The following is a 25,441-nucleotide window of genomic DNA, read 5'->3' as shown; positions in this document are numbered from 1 at the left end:
GGTGTGGCTTCATTGGTTAAAGAAGCACATTGTAATGGAGATTCCAATGTTACGCAAAGGGAAATTGATTTAGCATATGGTTTAAGAGATAAATAGGTACGTATAAATTTATTAATCACCCATATGTTTATCAACTCACAATGCAATAAATTTTACATGTTTGACATATCGCAAGTCAAACACTACAATGCTATGTGCTGCAATGGTCATAAATTTCGTATAAAAAAGTTGGATGACATGAAGAAAACTTGTGATTATGGCATCATTGCAGTCTTTGAGGTGACAAATATTTCATCAAGAAATGACATACATCCTCAACAGTCTCAAAATCGATACTATGGTAGTTTGGACGATATAATTGAGTGTGACTTTAATTCCTTCAAATTAAATTTGTTCATCGTCAAATGGTACAGGTTATGATTGAATAAAAATGATCTTGATAGAACTGTTGTTGAACATGATAATGGTTTTATAATGCTAAATATAAGGTCATTTGAACCAGTTGGGGATGAGCCCTATGTTCTTCCAAGCCAATGTGAGCAAGTATTTTACTCAGAGGTTCCACATAAACCAGGTTGGTCATTTGTTGTTAGACATGATCCAAGAGGAAGGCCGATAAAGTATAATGTGATGGAAGAAGAAGATACCAAAGAAGTAGAAGATGAAGTGGATGATGATCATGATCGATAGTTTCTCAATGATGATGAAGAAAAACAAGAGCAAGAAGATGAAGATGATGATGATGATGATGATGATGTTGATGGTGATGGTGATGGTGATGGTGATGGTGATGGTGATGATGGCAAAGATGAAGATGATGATGATGATGATGATGATGATGATGATGATGAACAAGAACAAGAACAAGAAGATGATGATGATGATGATGATGATGATGATGATGATGATGGTGATGGTGATGGTGATGGTGATGGTGATGGTGATGGTGATGATGATGATGATGATGATGATGATGATGGCGATGGCAATGATGACCTTGATGTTCATGATGATGAAGAATGAAATGTATGAGGTATGCGATTAGTATATTATCTATTTAATATTGACTTCTTGATAGAATTTTTTTTACATAATTAATTCATTATGTTTTGAATTCTAATGTCATTACATAATTAATTCATGATGCACCTTTTAATATGGAGATGGAGATAGGGAGAGTGACTATTTATGTGACATTTTTTAAACTATGTTTATTTATGGAAATTGGATTGTTTATTAGCTATGTGATGGATGTTGATTTAAATACATATGTGATGGATCACATGTTTATGATGATGCATGTGACATTTTTTTAACTTTGTGTTTATTTATAGAATGTGGATTGTTTATTGCCTATGTGATGGATGGTGATTTATGATACATATGTGATGGATTACATGTTTATGATGACACATGATATGTGATGCTAATTGTGATGCTCAATTGCATATATGATGGCACATCATGTGATGCTTCTGATGCTTATGATATGTATGTATTTATTGTTTATCAACTTACAAATGTAGTAATGCTTATGATGCTCAATTGATGGTGTTGATTTCAAGTATAGTCCCGGTGTGATGTTGTCACCCTTGGTGGGAATAGGTCATTGACTACAAACATCATCAACCATTTAGTTGAGGATCTTGCATAGTCTACATAAAGTAAAGGTAAGGAATTAAACAATTTACAATGATTCTGATGACAACATCTTTTTATTATTTAATACTCTTTTTGTCTAGAAAGTTCATGTTGTTCATGTTGTGTACTATGTAATTTTTAGCTAACATAAGATAATTGAATTACATTGTACAGGACCCTGAACCCCTTTGATGAAGATCCTGCATAGTCTCATGGATGGACAGGTATAACTAGTCAATACACCCTATAGAAACAGTTTATTTTTTTAAAATTACTTGGAAAACAAACTTCCTCAGTTTTTCAAACCTCAACATTAGCAACAAATCTAATATAGTTATCAACACTTGAGGCCCTGGTTGGACTTATTCCAATTTTCATCCCAAAATCAGCTTTAGGGCTGACTTCTTCATCAACATTACCCTCATTTGCAAAATTTCTCTCACATTACCAATTAACTCTCTCATTTCATGGAGTGCAAGTACTGCCAAATAGGTATTTATCAAATCTATCTTCATCGAGTGAGGAAAATGCAAGAATAGAAAATGAAAGTGACACATGTAGTAGGTCTACAATAGGGAAATCAACAAGAGGTCAAAAGATTAGAAGAAAATTCAATAAATACATGAAATTTTTCCTTGCTCAAGGGGGGTCATGTTCTTATGATGATGAGACCAAAGGTGACATTGAGGTACCACTGAGGTATAGACATCTAAAGAAACAATGGGTGCCCAAGGAACTTCCTCCAATAAACACCAATTTTTGTGTTAACGATAGGATATATCGCATAGCACCTTCATTGTTACATGGTTTAGGCTTATTTTCCATGGACAGTATAAAGGTCTGTTATAATAGAGTTACTGAATTGATGGAGTTTGTTGGACCTTGTTACAATTACAATAATTGGATGCAGATTATTAAATATAAAAAAAGTATGCGTAGGTATGCACTGTCAACAAATTATATACAACAGAAAGATAATGATCAAAGTAAACAAGTGGCTATATACATGATGGTTGGCCAAAACCAACAAGGAATATTGTAGGTTTTATAAATAGTACAAGACTTGGGTCAACTAATAAACAACCCAATTGCATATTTGAGGCACGCGAGGGAAATCGTGTATTTGTATGTGCGATAAAATCAATAAGTGCAGGCGAAGAGCTTCTAATTGATTACAGTTTGAATCATATAGATACAAACAAAGTTAATATCATGGGGGTGGTACGTACTATATACCATTTAAATTAACCAACCTCCAATTAATGAATCCAATATACCATTTTATTATGAAGTTTTTTTGCTAAGTCTATTTGTTTAATTTTGCTAACATTTTTTATGTTTTGTCTTTGTCATAGGCCGACATGGATCCATCACATATCGCAGACAAGGATGTAGCTTGTGACACTTCTACCAAGTAGGTAAACCTCATTTTAATTGTACAAATTAGATAGAAGCAAACTGTTACATTATTATGTTCTTTTTTTTAGTGATTTATACTAATTTTGTAATTGTTAATGATATTGTTGACACAGACGGGTGTTCGGGGAAAGGGAAAAGGAGTTGTAGTACCTGAGCACCTTTCTAGGGATCTAGAATCATTAGGGTTAAGCGATGATGACCCTTAAGATCCCACACACCTTATGAAATTCTTTAAAATGCCTCTTAGAAAAATTAGAAAAGAGATTGTTGCTTTGACAGCCGTGCATCCTATTACTGATGAGATACAAGAGAGGGTGGAATTATTGCTTCAGATAGCAGAAAACTTGCAAGTAAGCAGTAATGAAAGCTTTAATTATAACAAAAGTTCAATAATGGTTTATATTTTATTCTCTTTTATGTCATTAACTAAAATATGTACGTATTATTTTTACAGTAATTTATCTGCCCTCATCAAAGTCGTTCCCACGATCAGGGTGTTGCAGGATATTCAGCTAATGACGATTTTCTTGTATTATCACTTTCTTGGCTTATCACTCTGAGTACCCAAAACACATCATACTTGATACTGTCAATTTTCAAAATAAAGGTTCATCCTTGTTTACAGTTCTTGCACTTTTCATATATTTAATGTTTGATATATTTAATGTATTATTCTTTAGGTACTGTCAATGTTACTGTGCAAATGCTGCCACCGCCTCATCAGAGGTTACCCTCACCTATATTTCTGACTGCAATGTCAACAACATGTAGTATCCAGACATCCTCTAGTGCATGTCATATTGGCTCACCCACAGTTGGTAGATCCATCTTTTGCTCTATCTTTTGTCATGTGTTTATTTCCCTTCAAGTGTTCTTTCTTGAATTCTGATGCCATTTCATAGTGATTCATCTTTTGTAGGAGGAGATGCACATGAGGATGTGCTAGAGGTGACTATTTCTGATAACATACCATCATTTCTTGGATCTTCTCATATTGCTAGTACAGGAATGTTGTAGGCCACATTGGTGGTGAGTGACGAAGAAATGATTCCCTTAAAGATACAAAAGGTTCTAGGTACTTTAAAATTATTATTATATATATTCTAATTATAATTTACTTTATGATCACTCGTTTTGGACTAATGATCCCATGAATTTTTTGCAAGCAATGATATTTTCTATAAACATCTTAGTGACATTGCATTGCAGATATTTGGGCCCACCATACGTAAAAGGTGGTACATCATATGTGAACTAACCCTAATCCACTATTTTGATTTCATATCATTGCTAGAATAGTTTTCCTTTGATCCATTTCTTGAAGTGTAATAAATGTAGCTTCAGTTCATTTCTGAATCTAACAGGTTTGTTTTTTCTTTAAAAGGTGGAATGACCAAGAAAAAAGGTTAAAAGATGAATTGACAGACCAAATGGTTGAGTGGTTTGGAAATGACACCTTTGACAAAACCAAGCTCCTTGAAAAAGCTGCCACATATCTAAACTATGTGAGGGACCAATACAAGACCCATTTGGAGAGGAACCTAAAATATGAGCGTCCCCCCATGATTCTAGAGAGGGAGTGGAAGGACCTGATTTTGGATGCCAAGGAGAGAATTGAAAGGAAAAAAGGAAATAGACCACTAGATGCCAGAAGAAGGTATGGGATACTATTAAGAATGTAATTATGTACTAATTAATTACTCTTTATATTTATATAATCTAACATATTTCAAAAATTTTATAGACTGAGTGACACATCAAAGGAAACCAAGGAAAGGAAAGAAAAGCATGAGCAACACAAACTCAACTCTAGTGGTTACATGAAACTTGCTGCATGAATTGTAAGTATCTCATGTAAACAAAATATTGTATCAAAATGTTAATAAATTGCAAATGTTTTTTTTAATCAAACAATGCAAGTAAAATTTATGGGACCAAGCAAAAATGTAGGGCTCTGAATTCAATAGAGTGCCCATAGAAGATGACAAGAGAATTGCCTACCAGCAAGGCTATTCAACCGTGGCTAATCGACTATGAGAATTGAGTGGGCATATGCAACATTCGAGTGCATCTATCACACAAGTAAATATGCTAAATGGGAGTTGTTTCAAATTGAATATTTTACCAATAATCTAATTGATGTTGAGTTCCAACATAAAGTGACTATATTTGTTTTAAATAAGCAAGCAATAATAACAATGTGCATGTCATTGGAATGCAGCCTGCTAATCATGAAACACCACCTGCACGTGAAGGTTCGGATGTGCATCCCAGTAGTGGAGATATTCATTTGCTATTCAAATTTATTTATTTAGCTAATAATACAATTAAACATCTTATTTTGTAATTAGAGTACTAATTAATGTAACCTTTTTTATTAATATTTTAGAGCATGTAGTCGGTGGTGAGCAAGTGGAGCATGATCTGGGTACACAACATCAAGAACGTGATGTTCCCCACTCAGGTAAAGAGGACCACTGTTATTTCTTTAAACAAATATAATTGCAATTGGTGTTTAGCATTAATGTAACCTTTAGTATTTCAACTCCAAATGATCTAGAGGGTGTTCAACATGTTGAGGTTGAGGCTACACAAAATGATGTGGCCCCATTAGGTAAAGAGCACAACAATTATGTTCTCTAAATTAATGAAATACTTGTAACAATTATAATTATTTTTTTGAATTTAACCCATTTCTTTGTTATTGCAGAGGACCCCCCTCGCTTTAGTGTCCTTGTCCTCAGTATAGGACTAGGCATACATCAAGATCATGAGCAGTTGGCAAAACATCTGCAAAGGGGGAAAATGATGAAGAAACCGATGTTCCACTTAGTCTTTTCATAGCTTCAAAGAAAAAAAAAAGAAAGAAATGATTGTAATCTAACTTATTTGATAATGACTAATTTTTATGTGTTAGTGAATGTAATTATGTGCTAATTAATGATTATGGATGATATGTGTTAATTAATATTGATGAATGTTGCATGTTAATTAATGTTAATCCATGTTATGTGCTAATGAATGTTATGTGATATTAATGAATGAATGCTATATTTTATTAATGGTAGAAAGAATGAATGTTATAAGATGTTAACGGGGAATTTAGAGTGATGTTAGGGGGGGGGAGGGGCCAAATGAGCTTCCACCTTCATGTGGTTGGCCTTGTTAAGTAGAGAATATTAAACTATTCTTGAAACCAAACGAAGTTCAACAAGATAACACACTTTTCAATATTTCATTATTTTGCACAGTTAATCTTATTGAATAATGTATATTGAATCTTAATTGTAGGGTCCAACAAAGTCAACATGAACAACAACACCACAAGTTGCTACGTATAATGAACTCCCATATTGTCTTGTATGTACACGAACAATATGAGTTGCTTCTAGTGTTGATATCCAAGGTGGGACTACAAAAGTTATGAATATGCCTCATCCTTGTAAGTTTTTTATTACTTGTAAGTAATGAATATGCCTCATCCTTGTAAGTTATTTTATTACTTGTAAGTCATGAATATTGCTCTTTAGTTGATTAAAATAATTTCAATGAATGCAAATCTTGATTATTATAAAGTGATATCTGCACTATCAATTCCAAATTGAAACACTTTCAATGCATGCAGGTTGTTTGCCAAAATGCCATCTCAAAAGTATCAGCAAACAAACATTGGCATTCACAAAATCAAGAAAAACAAACTGAAAATTAGCAGTAGAGAATTCAAGTAAACTGTTTGTCAAAAAGCATAGTTGAAAAGGTGCAAAAGAAATTGGTTTCAAAACAGGGGTAGACCATTACAAATTGGCAACTTGCCATCACTTCTCTTCTTACTTCTCCTCAACCCTCTTGCTCTACACTCTCACTTTTTCACCTCACAACTGCAACTCTCACTCTGACATTCACAGTTGTGAACTTCTAGCTCTTTTTTTTTGTGAGTTGAAACAAAAATAGGAGGAAATTTTATAAAGTTGGTGGGGTTTGGGTGGGGCTCATAGGATGTGATAGTTTGACCTTGGGAATGGAGTTTGAAAAACACTTATGATTTTTCTTAAATCACTTATGGGTTGTTGGGATGGTTAGGAGGCTCTTGGGAGTCCCTCAAATGACTCAAGGATGTCCTAGATATGTCTCAAAGATGATGGCATTGGATTTCACTGGGGTGGCAAGGGGACATCCCATCCAAGTCCCTGTATTCTGAAGGTGTCCCCATTTAAAAAACAAACAATTTTGGGGGAGGAAATGTCCTTGTGGAAACAGGAACCCAGTGAAGACATTAAGAGCGCATGAAAGCACAACCAAGGGCCATTAAGTAGAAGGCAAAGGAAAAATATTGGAAACAAGAGGAGGAGCACTTGGAGAAGAAGGTAGGGAAAATAGCAATCTGACCAATAGAGAAGTTGAACTCTGAGGGCAAACTACCAGAGATAGAAATAAAATCTCCAACCAAAGAAGGGGAGACAAAATCAACAATCTCTGCTTATGGAGGAGCACTAGACCCCAAATATGAAGAAAGAAATAGAGCTAAAGTAAGTGAATTAGATAACAACAAGAATGTAAAGTGCACCCCTGATTTGCTAACCAAAATGCTCAAAATTAAATGAAAATCTTTATTGAATACACAAAACTATATACATATGCAGGTGCACCATGGTTGAGATGGTCCAACTCCCTAGTCTCACTCTATGACTAAGCTCATGCTATATCTAAATCAAAGACATCTCAAATACATCATTGGTGGAAAGCTACAAAAAGCCATTTTCATACATAAGCAAGACATACACAATTGGGCACAATCACCAAGAGAATGATAAAAAGTGGTTTGAGATCATTGTTCTAATTGTGGTGTGGTCACAAAAAGATCATCGTAAATTTGTTAGGGTTGACAAATTTACGGTGATCTCTTTGTGACCACACCACAATTAGGACAATGATCTCAAACACACTTTTTACCATTCTCTTGGTGATTGTGCCCAATTGTGTATGTCTTGCTTATGTATGAAAATGGCATTTTGCAGCTTTCCACCGATGATGTATTTGAGATGTCTTTGATTTAGATATGGCATGAGCTTAGTCATAGGGTGAGACTAGGGAGTTGGACCATCTCAACCATGGTGCGCCTAATCATATTAGCTTGAAACCATGTGCCTCATATTAGCCTCAAACCTATGCCCCTATTGGTAGGTGGTGGGGATAGAATATCATTCGCTGTACATATCAATTACTAGATAATAATAAAAAAAATTTGATAAAAAATATCATCATCAGAATTACAACGAATACCAAGCTTTCGACCGATGATGTAATCAGTGGACATACAACGTTCTTGTCGGTGAAATGTTCTAGAGTCATCGCACTTCTGACTCAAACCACACAAACATCCGATGAGGATGTTGTACGTGCAATGACACTTTGTAGTCAGATGGTTGTTGATGTCTCCGAATGGACCGACGACACAAGCGTCGAACAAGCAGCATCACCATCAGTGCGAAGTTCCAAATCATCATCGGATTTGCGATGAAATCTACTGATTTCGATGACTTTTTTTACCGGAAGAGCATTTATGCCCACCGTCGGTAGAGTCCATGGTATTGTCATATTTCAGATGGGCAGGGCATCGTCAGCCAATCCGATGATATGTTTTCGATGGCTACTTTTGTCGGCACTCCAACAAAAATTAGTCCTAAATCCAACAATCAACCATCGGAAATCAGCTTTGAATGTACTAGTGTGACCTCTTACATTAACCATGATGATCTGCAATAAGATCTTACATCTATTTATACAAACCCTCAACCATAAACAATCAGATCGGCCACTAGATAATAAACCGATTACATAATTACACACCATGTCGGCCTTAGACCAAACAAATAATATCAACACATAAGACATCTCAGAAATACATCAATAGGTCCTATCCACATGTTACATTAAAGCCGGTCCATAACCTAGATCAACCGAGACCCAATATAGGTCCACATGCTTCAACAATGATCTCCAACTGCCAAGTATCGAACACGGTCACCAATAGCATCTTGAAACTCCACCAGAAGTTGTACCAACACCACTTATGCAATTCATCAAAGATCTTCATCAAAAGCTCTGCCGATAAAACCCTCTCTAGAATCATAAATCAATCTTCTAAGCAACAAGGATATCATCTGATCTCTAGACCAAAACCAACTGAACAAATATGAGTATAAGTATCATGAACAAGCCAATTCCATCATCAGATTATACCAAAGCCTATCGGATCATGTTGGATCCAAGTTATCCAAAATCCACTCAACCTACCGAGACCATAAGAGTGTCGGTAAAGCATCCAAACAACTAGTGTTGGCATCAATGATAAAACATCAATGTAACACATAATCAATTCCACCAAATGGCCAACAATATCCTCCTTTGGCATTGATGGCAACACTAGATGTGAAAATCATCTAAGTACCAAGCAATGCCAAACAAGTCTCCCCTTGTGGAAGACAACCAAAAATCACCTACATATAGCTTTGAATGTCAATATATTTTTACAATAATATCACTCCCCCTTTCTTTTCTTTTTAACTTTCTTTTTCACATCAATATCACTCCCCCTTTGACATCAATGCTAGAAATCTAATAGAAACATCAAAGAAAAAACTTAAGTCTCTAAATCACAAAGTTGACTACTCCCCTAAGCAGTAGCATCCCACATCAGTGCCAGAATGAATAGTATCTTTGATAGTGCATGTCAGAGTGATATCAAACCGCATCAATCAAGTCTCTACCAGAGGGGTAGAAACTCCCAATCTATCTCTCAGATACTCAAATGATTCCTTGGACAAAGGATTAGTAAAAATATCTACAATCTACTCTTTAGTGTTCACATAAACCAGTATAACTTCATTTGCTTCCACCTTCTCCTTCAAAAATTTATACTTGATAGATATGTGCTTTGTTTTAGAATGAAATATTGGATTCTTTGATATATCAATAGAAGAAGAGTTATCATAGTGAATAACTACCGGTACATCACAATTTAGCTTTATATCCTTCAACATTTGCTTCATCCATAAAACTTGTATACAGTTAGTAGTAGTAGTAGATAAAGAAGTACATGGTTGTTTCTTGCTGATCCATGAAACCTACTTCTTTCCAAGAAACAAAGCTCCACCGGAAGTACTTTTCCAGTTATCAATATCTCTAGCCCAGTTAGCATTTGTATATGCATATAAAGTAAAGTTGTCATCCTTAGGGTACCACAAACCATATTCTGATGTACCTTGCAAGTATCTAAAAATCTTTTTCACCACCATCTCATGATTTTCTCTAGGATCACTCTGAAATCTTGAAACTATACAAATAGCATTCATAATGACAGGCCTAGTCTGAGTTAAATAAAGCATACCTCCAATCATATATTTGTATCTTATAGGATTTACTGGTGCAGAAACATCTTTTCTTGTCAATTTCTCACTTGTAACCATAGGAGTACATACTGGTTTAGAGTCTCCCATACCAAATTTCTTCAACAATTCCTTAGCATATTTAGTTTGACAGATAAAAATACCTTTGTCAGTCTGAGTAATCTGCAAACCTAAGAAAAATTTCATCTCACAAATCATAGACATCTCAAATTCTTTCTCCATTTTCTTAGAAAATTCTATGCATAACTTATCTTCACCTCCAAGAATAATGTCATCAACAAATACTTCAATAATCAGTATATCATCATTAGTGATTTTATAATATAAATTACTGTTAGCACTACCTTTAGTAAAACCAAGCTTCAAAAGATATTTATCCAACATTGCATGCCAAGCTCTAGGTGCTTGTTTCAATCCATATAAAGATTTCCTTAACCTGCAAACCATATATGTATCATCTGATAGTGAAAAACCATCAAGTTGCTCAATATAAACTTCCTCACCAAGATCCCCATTTAGAAATGCACATTTAACATCCATTTGATAAACCTTGTAGTTTTTATAAGAAGAATAGGCAAGAAATAATTTTACAGCTCCAATCCTAGCTACAAGTGCAAACATTTCTCCATAATCAATTCCTTCCTTCTAAGAATGTCCTTTACAAACCAATCTATCCTTATTCCTTATAACTTGACCATCCTCATTCAATTTATTCCTAAAAATTCATTTAGTTCCAATAAAAATTTTATTTTTAGGCCAGGGAACCAAGGTCCATGTGTTATTTTTCTCAATTTGATCTAATTCTTCTTCCATAGATTTCAACCAATGTTCATCTTTACATGCCTCAGTTACTAATACTAGTTCAACTTGTGAAATTAAACATACCTCATTAGCTGGTAGTCTTCTTCTTGTCATCACTCCATTTCTCTTATTCCCAATGATTTGATCTTCTAAATGATTCAATCTCACATACCTAGGAGTCTTATAACTTTTTGTTCCTCTTCCCTGTTCTTCAGTTATTGTAGAATTCTCTGATGTTGGTAGAGTAACTAGTTCAACTCTTTGTTCTAGTAAAGGTTCTATTGGTTCAGATATAATCATTTCCACTACTGGTTCCTTCTCATAAAATCTGATTTGACTTCTGTTCAGCTCATCTACTTTAACATTAGCACTCTCCACAATTCTCTACAATCTCTTATTATATGTTCATCTATATGCTTTTCTTTCATTAGAATAACCAAGAAATATGCCTTCATCACATATAGGATCAAATTTCCCAATAATATTATCTCTTTTGATATAACATTTACTACCAAAAATTCTAAAATAGTTAACTGTAGGTGTATTGCCAAACCATAATTCATAAGGTTTCTTATCTTTTTCTCCTTTTATATGTACTCTATTGAATATATAAAGTGTTGCACTCACTGCTTCTCTCCAATAGATATGAGGTAGACTAGCTTCCATCATCATTGTTCTCATAGCATCCAAAATAGTTTTGTTCTTCCTTTCCACAACTCCATTCTGCTGAGGTGTCTAAAGAGCAAAAAATTGTCTTCTTATACCATGATTTCCATAAAAGTTATTAAACTAACGGGATGTGAATTCACCACCATGATCTGATCTCAAATATGTAATCTTCAATCCCGTCTCAATTTCCATTTTAGCCTTAAATATTTTAATCTTTTAAAATGCTTCATAATTTTCTCTTAGAAAAGTAACCCACATCATTCTAGAATAATCATCAATGATTAGCATAAAATATCTATCGCCTTGAAAACTTTTAACTCTAGTAGGGCCACATAAATCATTATGAATAAGATCAAGAACATCATTTGATTTATCTTGTATACTTCTAAAAGAGGTTCTGACCTGTTTACTCATTTGACATTCTTTACATACCAGATTATAGGGTTTCATAATCTTAGGTATATCCCTATCAGCCTTAGTTGAATTGATCTTCACAAGGCAATCAAAATTCACATGACACAGCCTTTTATGGCATAGCCTACTCTCATCAATCTATGTAATCAAACATGTCTTCTCTCCGGAGTTTAAGTGAAATATATTAACTTTTGTCTATGTGCCGGTTGCAATCTCTGAACAAGATCTATTAATGATTTTTCATTTCCCATCCTTGAACTGTAATTGAAATCCCTTATCTACCAATTTTCCTACACTCAAAATATTATGCCTCAAACCTCCAAATTAATAAACATTGTCAATATTGTTCTTACCATCCAATGATATAGTTCATTTTCCTTTGATCATACATGCCTTGTCATCTCCAAATCTAACTAGACCACCATCAAATTCTTGCAAAGATAGAAACTTCCCTTTATCTCCAGTCATATTATGTGAACAACCACTGTCAATTACCCATTCATCCTTATCTTCAATTTTAGCAGCAAGTGCCTTCTCTTGAGGTACATTCCCTTCCAATTCTGGATCATCTTCCTTGATAGCCAGGAGCACCCAGTCCTTTCCATTGCCGGACCCACTAGCAGACTCTTTTGTCGATTCATCATTTGAATCAGTAATGCCTTTCTCATCCACTATGTAGAAAGATTTGTCTTTGTTTTTCTTGTATTTATATTTGTTCTGATATCTAGGTTAGGCTTAAATGATCTTTTAACTCTTTCTTCAGATCTTGAATTCCTTTCACGACATCTAGATGCAAAATGACCAATCTTATTACATGCAAAACATTTAAAAGGTGCTTTTCCTTCATACTTACTTTCTATCGATCCTTTAGGTACTCTTCTAGAAAATAGTGCTACAAGTTTCTCAAACTCATCATCGTCTCTCTTTGTATCTTCTAATTCCTTTGCATATAAAGCTTTCTAGTCTTATTTACTGGTTGTAGATGTAGATGCATGAAAAGTAGGTTCAGTCTTCACAGCTCCAGAAGGTCCAAATTCCTCAAGCTCAAAAGCAAATAGTTTCCCAACCAAAGTATCTATGTTGACAAATGTATTAACCATTGTTCTCAACTCATTAATAGTAGTCACCTTCATTTTGTAAGCCATTGGTAGAGCTCTCTGGACTTTAGAAACAATTTCATCTTCGCTCGGAATTCTACTAGAACATTGAATTCCCATAACAATCTCATTTACCCTTTCCATAAATGCAGTAATCCCTTCATCTTCTTCCATCTTCAGGCTTTCATATCTCACCCGGTAACCATCAAGTTTAGCAATCTTCATTGTAGGGTCACCTTCATTAAGAGTCTCCAACTTATCACATATAGCTTTCCTAGATGATTTGTCAGTTAATCCCATTATTTGTTGATTAGAAAGTGCACACAAGATGGTTTCTCTTTCTCTACAATCATTCTCAAGTTCCTTGTCCAGGTTTCTCGGAGGAGGATTGTCAAATCCCGAATTATAGGGTGTGACACCATTCTGTGTGATCTCCCAAATCTCCTTGCCAAGACATCTTAGATGAGTCTCCATCTGAATCTTCCATACTGTGTAATTTGTTCCATCAAGCCTCAGAATATCCCTTCGAAAGATAGCTCCAAAAAAATTGGATGAGCTTGAATTGTAAGTTGCCATAGGATCTTCCTCAAGTGGTTAAGCTTTCTGCAAAGAGGACCAAAGCTCTGATACTACTTTTTAGACAATTTAGATAACTGGAAGACAATTGAGAAGGGGGGGAGGTGTATTAGTTGTCATAGATTATAGGAACCATTACTAGTTTAAAATTTAATACTAGAACCCAAAACATTAATACCGAAATAGCAGATAAACCAATTAAACATAAACAATAATCATAGAATAAAATTCATCCACATAACATCAATATTTGTACATGGAAATCTTGGTAAAGGGAAAAACCATAGTGGGAAGTCTACCTACAGTCAGATAATACTTTTGTAGTAAGTATGTAAATTACAATGAAGGGGCTTGCACTTGCAAGAAGGAAAACAACCTAGAGTGCACTACTCATCACAAAAGGAACCTCACTGACTACATACAAATCCAAACTACAATCCAGAGAAGTGTTCAACTACAAATGATAGCATCTCCTATGCCTGAGTATAGTTCTGGTTAAGCTTAATACTGAAGGACTAAATCCTCTTACATAAACCCAATTTAGTCTCTAATGATCGACCAACTCCTCTACTTGAATGATATTGCATTATTTGTACAGTAAATTCCTTGACCATGACCTCTTACATTAACCATGATGATCTACAATAAGATCTTACATCTATTTATATAAAACCTTGACCATAAATAATCAGGTCGGCCACCAGATAATAAACCGATTACATAATTACAAACCATGTCAGCCTTAGATCAGCTAAATAATATCAACACATAAGACATCCTGGAAATACATCAATAGGTCTTATCCACATGTTACATTAAATTTAGTCCATAACCTAGATCAACCAAGACCCAGTATATGTCCACATGCTTCAGAAATGATCTCCAACCACCAAGTCTCTAACACAATCACCAACAGCATCCTGAAACTCCACCAAAAGTTGCACCAACACCACTTATGCAATTCATCAAAGAACTCCATCAAAATCTCTGTCAGTGAAACCCTCACCAGAATAAGAAATCAATCTTCTAAGAAAGTAGGATAGCATCTAATCTCTGGACCAAAACAAATTGACCAAATATGAGTATAAGTATCATGAACAAACCAATTCCATCATCAAACTATACTAGAGCCAACCAGATCATGCCAGATCCATGTTAACCAAAAACTACTCAATCTATCGGGACTAGAAGGGTGTCGGTAAAGCATCCAAATAGCTAGTGTTGGTATCAATGCAATACATAATCAATTCCACCAAATTGTTAACAAAATCCACTAGATTCAGGCACAAATTGATGAATACTAAGAGGGGGGGTGAATTAGTATGCCTAAGAACTTAACCAAACTCTTAAACAATTTTCCAGCAGACCAGTGTAGTAGTTTAAACAACAAACTGGTTAAAACATAAATAAGCCAAAAAGCAAATAAAGCATTCACCCACAAAATCACAATCACTACAACACAAGATATTTTGATGTGGAAACCCAAATGGGAAACACCATGGTGAGTAAAACCCACAAGTCAACTATCTGTAGAATAGTAACCAGGGCGGTTAAGGTCAGACCGGTTATAAGGTCAGACCGGTTAAGGCCTTACAATGTTCTTCACCACAACAGATCCTGTTAGGAATCCAGATCTCTATTAGGAGATAAGTCTTGTTAAAGACTACCCTATTAAAGGATTTCAAATCCATGACTGTGAACCAGCTTGTTAGAGGATTTACAATAGGCTTGGTTGGGCCTACCCGGTTAAGGGTTTCAGAATTGTCGAAGATAATAGTAATCAACAAGTGAATGATTTAGATAGTAGCACATAATGCTTGATTAGATCATTGAAAACTCCTTGTTAATGCATTCAAGCCTTACTTCAGTCTTCTATGCTTTTTGCTCTCAATCTTAGTTACGAGATACCTTTCCTCTCAAAGACTCCCACATATCAACTTCTGTTCTATATGTAAAATCCTAGACATGATGTCCTTATATAGAAACTTCATTTTATGTTGATCCAATATGATTAGACTACAATTTCCTAGGTACAGTGCATCTAGACACATTTGGTAACATGACACAGAAAAACCACTAAAGTGTTGGTGGATGATAACTCATCACACATTACATGTACACCGGTTAATTACATATACCAATCACCAGTTAACAAGTGAAGACTGGAAAACTGGATCATAGTCGATTTGATCAAAAGATTAACTACCACTTGGGGTCTTCATTCCGCTTGAGGTCTTCATAACACTTGACCGATAAGATTCTTCTTCAAAACTCTGATAGTCTTCAATAAATAAAGACTATACATACAATACCAGTTAAAACAGCTATCAGTTGAGAATAATTCATTCATCAAATAAGTGTGTGTCCATCAATGACAATCACAACTAAACATCATCAAAATACCAACACAAATCAGATAAGGATCGAATACTAAATGGATTGGATTTGGGTTTCCTCTATTGTAAGTTGAAATGCTGAAATAGGTAAAGTGCTGAAAAATGAAGGAAAACTTACGAAAAAGGTGAGCTACAGACAAAAGATCAAGTTGAGCACCTGGAATTGAGTAGTATAAGCTAATTCAAATCTGACCCTAGAAAAAGGCTCCTAAAAGGCTAGGACCATGATGTGGCACAATGGTCCTCCAAACTTTTTGCGCATAAAAAAGGGTTGATTCATCTCTGTGAATGAAGCTTATTCTAAAGAGTACAACTCTGTACCTATTTCCTACACACAGAAAGGAGGAGGAAAAAGTTTGGAATAGGGGGTTTTCTAAGTCAAACCCCATATTAGAATCAACCTTGAATGAAATATTGCAGATACTTGAAATAAATGATGGAAAGGTATACATCAGATCTGCAATGACTGATAATGATGCTTTGCTTCTTGAATGTAATCACACATGTTGTATGAAATGGCATGAACATGAAAAAAACCTAACACACACATGCTTGCAAATGATTGATGTAATGTTTCTCCACAATGGATAGTTGAAGAATTTGTAGTCTTAAATACCTCTATTAATGCTTGATGATGAGAACTTGAATGCTTGAACGTCTGACTGCTTGTATGTAGTGACCCTAATTTCATCCTCCTTTTCAAAATGAGAGGGGAAGGCCTCCTTATATACTTACCCATCATCAAACATGTTAATTTTTTAACATAGGTCAACATGAGGAAAGTTTTCAAACTCAAATTTGAGATAGGGCCAAGGGTTTAAATTAGGGCCCAACTAAAGAGGACCAAGACATCACGCCCTGGTTGTACCCCAGTTTAGGGCTAGGACAAGGGGTCCAAACAAGGTAAAATGTGATAATATGATATTTATTGCATGGTACAAGTGTAAATGAGTCTCAATTGAGCATGAGGATGAGGACACTAAGGTGAGGGCCCCAAATGCGATCAAAATTGCAAAGAGTGCAATTTTAGGAGGCTGCAGTAGTCATAATTAAATGGAGTCAATCTAATTATTTTTTAAGGTTAATCATTATCATAGATCTTCAAAACATTTTGCATATTTTATACTTTATATCAAATTAGTGCACATTGTTTAATATTAAACTTTTTCCTAAACCAAATTCATAGCAACCTCTAAGAAAATAGCTTTTTCCTCAAACAAATTTATGGCAGCATCTTAAAAAAGAAACCTTTTCCTCGAACAAATTCATGGCAGCCTATAAGTAAATTAATAGTTGACAAATTATTCTTTATTTGGATCATCCAAAACCCTAGATGGTAAAGAACAACTACATTTAATTTTGACCAAATTACACCACTTACAAAATATCTTTGTCAATGCTTAATTTGTATGGAGACAAAATTTAAATCAGAAAGATAGATAGACTGTGTGAATCAAAATTTAAACCATAATGAAAACATTCTTTGAAAAACAGTTAAAAAAAGAACTATCATTAATGGCTAAACCTGCACCATTCCCCAAACCTGCACTTCATTTTTGAACCACAACACACATTGCACACTTCTTCAACAACACAAAAGCAATCCACTGGAGAATCACCTACAACCTCTTCTTAAATATATAGAAATGGAAGAATATTTGCACTTAAATTAATAGAGTTAAAATTTCATGTCTTTCACAAAAGCATTAAAATTTAGTCTCATCAAAATATGATGGTAATAGTATAAGTTACATAATACTACTTTTTATAGACTAAGAAAAGAACATAGATTTACCACCTTTCTCTCAGTCCTTATCTCCTCTTTGGTTATTTCTCTTCTTTGTTTTTCACTCAAACTCCCTATCATTTCTCCCCATTTTTTCAGCATGAATTCAAACAATGCTAAATAGTTAATTAGAAAGACTTCTAGTACAAAGATAAAGTTTGTTCATAGTTTTCCACTAGATGCTTTCTAATCCAAGATGTCAGATGTTTTACCCATTTTACCCCACCTAACTATAGGCATGAAACACCAAGGAAGATTTTGTTGGAATCCAAGGACACAAAGAGGGGGGGTGAATCAATGTTCTACCAAAATATAAGATTTTAGCCTTATCAAAACATTCATTCATCAATCGGTAAAAATAAATACATGTAGCTGAAACAATTAATGCAAGCACATAAAAGAACGTCATAACAAAAAGAATTTATACTTGGAAAACCTTAATGAGGGAAAACCACGATGGTATTTGTGACCCACAATATCAATTCATTGGCCATATGAAGAGATATTACATTTAATAGGGGCATGCACATACAAGAAGGCACATTGCCTAGAGAACATTGATCATCACAAAGACTCACTGACGAGAATCACTTTGTGATACAAAACTACAAAACTGAACTCATATAATGCATATCTTATGCCTAATTGAGTTCTGGTTAAGGCTTTGACTATTCCGGTTCTTAAACCCTAAACCCTTGCCGAAATAACATACACCTTATGAGTACCTTAGAAATCATTATAGAATATTGCTTTTGCATACAAATGATCTCACATACATAAACTTTGCACATCAAATCTTATCTCCAATGTTATATCTTAAATGACTTAATAGACTAACTTATATACCCTTACAAATGTTTATTCCATATGTCAGCTTATATACAAAATGATAATACATGTCGGCTCATTACAAATAGATATAAATTATAAAATTCTTTGTCGAATACTACCCTTTGCCGAATCTCCAAGTGATGTCGGCTTCCCATATCGGTACCTAGTTTGCTGGTTACCTTGAAATCCTTGATGTCAGTGAAGTGTCTGTCAGATGTTGATGAACCAAAATATGTTGCCAATGTTTCCATCAATGACAACATAATAAATCAAATGAGTTTCAATTTCCAACAATCTCCCCCTTTGGCATTGATGGCAACACTCATGTGAAAAATGGTTTCTATTTGCCCTATCGATCTTGGAATGTGATACTACTCCATCTGAGTATATATATGCCATCTGAAATCTGATCCAAAGATATTTCTCCTTCTTTTTTTCACATACATCACTCTCCCTTTGGCATCAATGCCAAAAACTGATACAAAGAATGAATAAATCAATGAAATTTTGTATAGGGGAATGTCTCCCAAATACTTACTAGAATTGAATGATATTGAAGATCTTCGGGTAAGGATTCTTCAAAAAATCAAAGTATGTGTCACAACTGGATTTGAATGTCCCTAAAATTGACACAAGTCCATTTAGGGCATATGCATGAGATTCTTTCTCCTTGACTTTTGCTGATGTGGGCTTTCCCATCATATCTATGCACTCCTTCTTATGTAGATACAATGTGTCCAATCAGGGACTCACTAACCCTATAAGTTCCTTTTCTCTTCATATGATTTTATCTCTATCTCTTTCAAGAGATGAAATTTGGACTTCTAATAACAAAATTTGACCAGCTATAGATGTGGTTAAATAATTTACTCCATCAAGGTTATTTACAATGCCTACAATTGTATTTTTTTTTGTATTGATAATAGAGAGTAAATTGTGATACAATAGAGATATTAGAGTTCTACCAATAGGTCATGGTATTTCTCAGTTAAGAAGATACATCAAGGTGAATGTACATAATAAGTCAAAATACCTCCCTATACTTTCTAAAACAAAATGCATCCTTACATAATATATAGGTCTATATAGCAATTGAGTCATGTACAAAAATTGTCTATCTACATAACTAAGGAGGTAAATACAAGAACTATCCATCTACGGAGGTAAATACAAGAACTGTCCATCTAACTGCAACCACCATGATATAGGTCTAGGCTAAATCCAGGCGATCCATCCTGAATGACCTTCCATCCAAATCAGCCTTTGATCATCCAACATTCTGGCAAATTGGATCATCTACTATCAAACCAAGTGGCCATTACCTTTGATTTCTTCCATAAGAACATCTAAGGTGTTGAAAAATGGTGTTCATTCAACATTCATCCTTCCCCAGGTGTAACCATGAGAGAGTTCAAAGATAAAAATTCTTGTGTGGCTGTTTGAAATGAATCTATGGAATTTGTCCTTATTCAACCTGATAACCATGGTAACATGCGAGCAAACAGAGTGAAGAGTGAGACTTCAAAGAGACTCAATAAGGGCCCTTTCTTGCCCTTGAAATTTTTCTAAGTTCCTAATTTTCCATAAACACCAAAGGATTTCACCTGATAGCATATTTCAGAACAGGTTAGTGTCTTTCTTAATGCCTTTGATACACCCAATAACAACATCAAGTATGTAACTATGTAATGGAAGAGTAACACCAAATATAAGCCATATTTCCTTAGCAATAATACAATCAAAAAAGATGTGTCTACTAGATTCCTTGACTTTACATATAGTGCATAGTTCCTCTTTAGTATAATCAGATCTAACAAGTAGCTTATCAAGCAAAAGTAACCATCTGAAAGTTTTTTTGGGGGGAGCCAGTAGAGAACTTCAAAGCACCTTAAGAATATTACTCCATTGAGTATGTGAAAGGTCAGAATACCATTTAGTATTTATGTGGTTATGAATATTGTCATTAAAATAGAGAGTTTTATAGATAGAGATAGGTTTCAAATTACCAAGCGAGTTGCCATCACTCTATGAAAAGGAAAGAAATCAGTTTTCATTCACATTACAAGTTTTAGGAATCTGTAAGAGATTATAGGTATTCCACATAATGTTACATGTCCTTTTATTAGATATAGGAATTTAATATTTACTGGAAACATCATCCCATGAGATGAGAGTACCATTAGCTATAATGTCTTTAAGACAACAAATACCTTTGCTGGCTTATTGTTTGGTCAAGCACCCTTGAGTGAGGGTGAGAGGCTTACCATTATGGGTTAAGTTCCACTAGATTGACCTTTCCCCAAAGACTTAGTTATCGCGGTTGATTCAGCTATTGCCAATACTAAATCTAATGGCTTCCCATGCTTTCCAAATAGTTTTAAAGACAATAGAGCCTATGGTAGAGACTGAGAAAGATCCAACTAATAGATCACTAATAGGGAATAATTTTCATGATTTAGCCTTGTTGGGGACACCCAGCCTAATATTATTGCAAATGAGAACTTTCCAAGGTTCATTACCTTATAGTGCATGAAAAATCCATTTGGGAGATAGTGCAATCCCTTGCACTTTTAGATCCTTAAGACCCAAACCTCCAATAGATTTATCCATATAGCACTACTCCCATTTGATACAATGAGTTTTCCTATGGCCTCTACCATCCGACCACAAAAAATTCCTAATGGTTTTCTGCAGCTTATTGATTTGGTAGTTATTAAACATCCATACAGATGCATAGTAGATACTGTAGGAGGACAAAATCTTCTTGCACACTTGCATTCTTCCTGCCAGTGAGAGATAGTGCTTGTTCCATTTGGTAAGTTTTGAATCAATCTTCCCCTTGATCCACACCCACATATCCTTAAGGAAAAGGGAGAATGCAAAGGGAATCCCCAAATATCTGATAGTTGTGTTTGGTCCTCCCCATTTATACCCATAGATGGAGAGCCAATCTAGAGGTCACTCAATTCATCCAAGCATAGTAGACTTAGATTGTGAGATCTTAGCCTTGAGGTGTCACAAAATAGAGTGATCTTGGAGGATAAAGAATTTAAATTCTCCTTAGATAATTCAAAAAATAGAGCAGTGTCATCTGCAAATTGAATTTTAAGCAGCTCAGATTCATCTAGAAGGGAGATTCCTCAAACCTTAGGTGAGAGAGAGTTGTCCCTAAGAAGGTAAAATAGAGTGTTAGAGGCTATCAGAAAGAGGGCAGGGGCTAGAGGGCACCCCTGCCAAATAGATCTACTAAGCTTGAAGGGCTAGGAGGTCATCCCATTCACTTCCACCTGGGCATGAACATCCCTAAGAAGAACCTGAACATAATGATAAAAGATCTCAGAGAACCCAAAGGCTTTGACCATAGTGGAGATAAAGTCCCATTCAATCCTATTGTAGGCCTTTTCAAAGTCCAGCAAGAACATGGGCACCTTTTGATCTGAGATTCTAGCCCATTCCATAGCCTCCCAGCTGGTGATAAGATTTCCCAAGATGTACCTCCATTTAATGAATCCGGTTTGGGTGGAACAGATAAACTTGGGTAAGATATTTTTGAGTCTAATAGCAAGCATCTTGGCAAATATCTTATAAGAAACATTAAGTAGTGTAATAGGGTGCTAGTTTTTTATAAGAGCCTTGTCCCCTTCTTTGGGAATAAGCTTGATAAGTCCCCTATTGATGTCAGTTCCTAGAGATCCTGACTTGGTGACTTTATTATAGACCTCAAGTAGGTCATCAATAATCTAGGTTATATTGGCCTTATAAAATTCAATGGTAAGCCCATCTGGCCCTAGGGCTTTGTCATTATGAAGAGAGTTAATGGCTCTTATGCTTTCTTCAGTTAAGAGGGGTTTACTAAGAGTCATGTATTTTTCAGGGGATAAAATATTGGGTATAAGTATCCAACATTTACTCTTAGCAATCCTGGATGCAGAAGAGTCCTCTGAGGAGAACAAAAACTTGTAAAAGTTGAAGAATTCACTCATGATTTCCTCATTGACACAGATTTCCCTGTCGTCCACCCAAAGTTTGTCAATCCTTTCCTTACACTTTTTTTGTTTGAGAAGGTTAAAGAAGAACTTATAAACTTTATCCCCTTGAGATAACCATAGCATCCTATCTCTATTTCAGTCTCCCGATGCTCTATCATGTTGACATTTTTTGAGTTTATCTCAAGCCACTACCAACAAGTGGGTAAGTTGAGAGTTGCTAGGATCATTTTGAATGTCTTGCTCCACTTTATGCAGGTTATAGGATAAGATAAGCTCTACCTGCCTAGCATCCTTAGCCTTCTTCTTGCCAAAGGTACTAAGAATCTTTTGCTAGCTATGAACCAAGGTATTCCACTTATGAATATAAGAAACATCTTGGGAGTTCCTCTTATTAAACAACCTCGCTATATGGATAACAGCTAAAACATCATGGTCTTTAAGAAGCTTTATGTTAAGAATGAATTTGCCACCACTCTTATTAACAGGTTTGCTCAAGTTTCTAGTGACAATCTCTGCAAAAATGGGGTGATGGTCAAAAAGGGAGGAGGGTCTAACAACCACCGGACAATCTTGGTGATCCGGGATAAAGGAAAAGACATCATTGTTGTTGTAGAATCTATCCAGTCTGGAAAAGATACTATAGCTAGCTTTTTGATAATTGCACCAGTTAAACCAAATGCCCTTATACACTTGTTTTAAGCCTTCCAATGGATCAAAAAGTCTCTTAATGTTTTTCAGTCTATCCCAAGGTTTTCCCGTCCTTTCCATTCAATAGCGGTTCCTCCTGATTTGTCTTCCTTAGTCTCAACCATATTGAAATCACCCCCCAAGATCCATAGAATGTCAGGTAGAGAGGCAATCCATTGCCAAAGGTCATATCTATCCCTATACTCATTGGGGGCATAGATGGTGCACAGCCCAAAGAAGAATCACCATGTTGGAAAGTTACCCAAACAACTCTATTGCATGAGTAAATTCCTGAGGAAAGGATAGAGTTTCGCCAACTAGGATTAACAAATATGGTAGCTGCCCCTTTGCCTTTCTCATATTTAGTGAAGAATTTGAGGGAGTCCCTCCAAATAAAGTTTAGATTGACCTCCAATGAAAAGTTAATTTCTCTGACCTCCTGGAGCAGGGAAAAATCCAAATCCTTGTGGTGATTGAGCAATCTTCTCACCACATATTTCTTGTCTGGGGACTCTAGCCCCCGAATATTTCAAGATATGTATTTCATGGAGAACAAACAGTTACTTATCATTCTTGTCAGCCTTAAAGATGCTAAAGCACTTAGGGAAACTAGCCTTCTAGTTAGATTTTTTATGCAAGGGAGAGAGCTTGTTTTTAGAGCCTAATGGCCTCCCTCTTTTCCTTCTAGTGAGTGCTTCAGACTCAAATATTTCCTCAATTAGATTATCAATATCTTTCATCTCCTCACCATTAATAGTCGACAAGTTGGATCTAAACTCAGTCTCAACCTCACACTCATGAATGTCAATTGAGGAGGCTTCTTCAGGGGAATCACCCTCCGATAAGCCTATCTTAGAGGGGCAAAAAGCTTTAGGATTGTCAATCTTTGGAGTAGCCGAGATAATCTCATAGAGGACATTATCATCATCAATCAAGGAGTTTGGTTTCAAAGGGACAACAATCAGGGAGGCAATGAGAGTAGAAGAAGGGGGGCAACCTCCATACCCTAGGGGATTATCAATGCCATTTTGTACTAAGACTGAATTGGATGGTTTTTCCAAGGCTTGGGATTGATTAGAAGTAGGAACAAATTGAGGATTGCAGAGGGCAAGGGGGTTGCAACCCTTCTATTATCACCATATCTATGATCAATCCCTTCAAAAGTCCCAACAATTGACTTGACATGAGAGTCCTTGTTAGGGATAGTCATTGCCAGAGCCTCGGGTGGGGGTCTACATCCACCATCTTCCATGCTTGCCTCGCTAATACATGCTTTCTGATATCCTCTTGCCTTGATTTTTTCCAGGGCCAATTGTTGGGCATTCTTCTTTCTAGACCTCTTATTTTTCCTAGAAACCACCTGGAAGCCAGAGTCCTCGAGTCTTTCCATTTGGGAGATGGCAGCGGAAACAGCCGAGTGGGGGGTGGGCAGGTTCTGCATTAAAGGGGCCAAAGTTGGTATCATTTTCAAAAATAGGAGGGTTAACAGATTGAACTTTCAGGAGACTAGCCATTGCATTATTGATGGCCTTATTGAGAGAGTCCAGTTTAACTCGGATAGATGGTGACTCTGAAATCTTGGAAGATTTGGGGAGGGAAAAACCATCTTTATTAATGGCAGTTCCAGGGGGTTACCATTGAGTTTGATGACATTGTATGTTGTCATTGATGTCAATATATTGAAGTAAGTAAACTGGAAAGTGAACCGGTATATGCAAAGTGGTGAACC

Source organism: Cryptomeria japonica, chromosome 5 (assembly GCF_030272615.1).
Source record: "Cryptomeria japonica chromosome 5, Sugi_1.0, whole genome shotgun sequence".
NCBI classification, from domain to species: Eukaryota; Viridiplantae; Streptophyta; class Pinopsida; order Cupressales; family Cupressaceae; genus Cryptomeria; species Cryptomeria japonica.
This window is presented reverse-complemented; position numbering follows the sequence as displayed.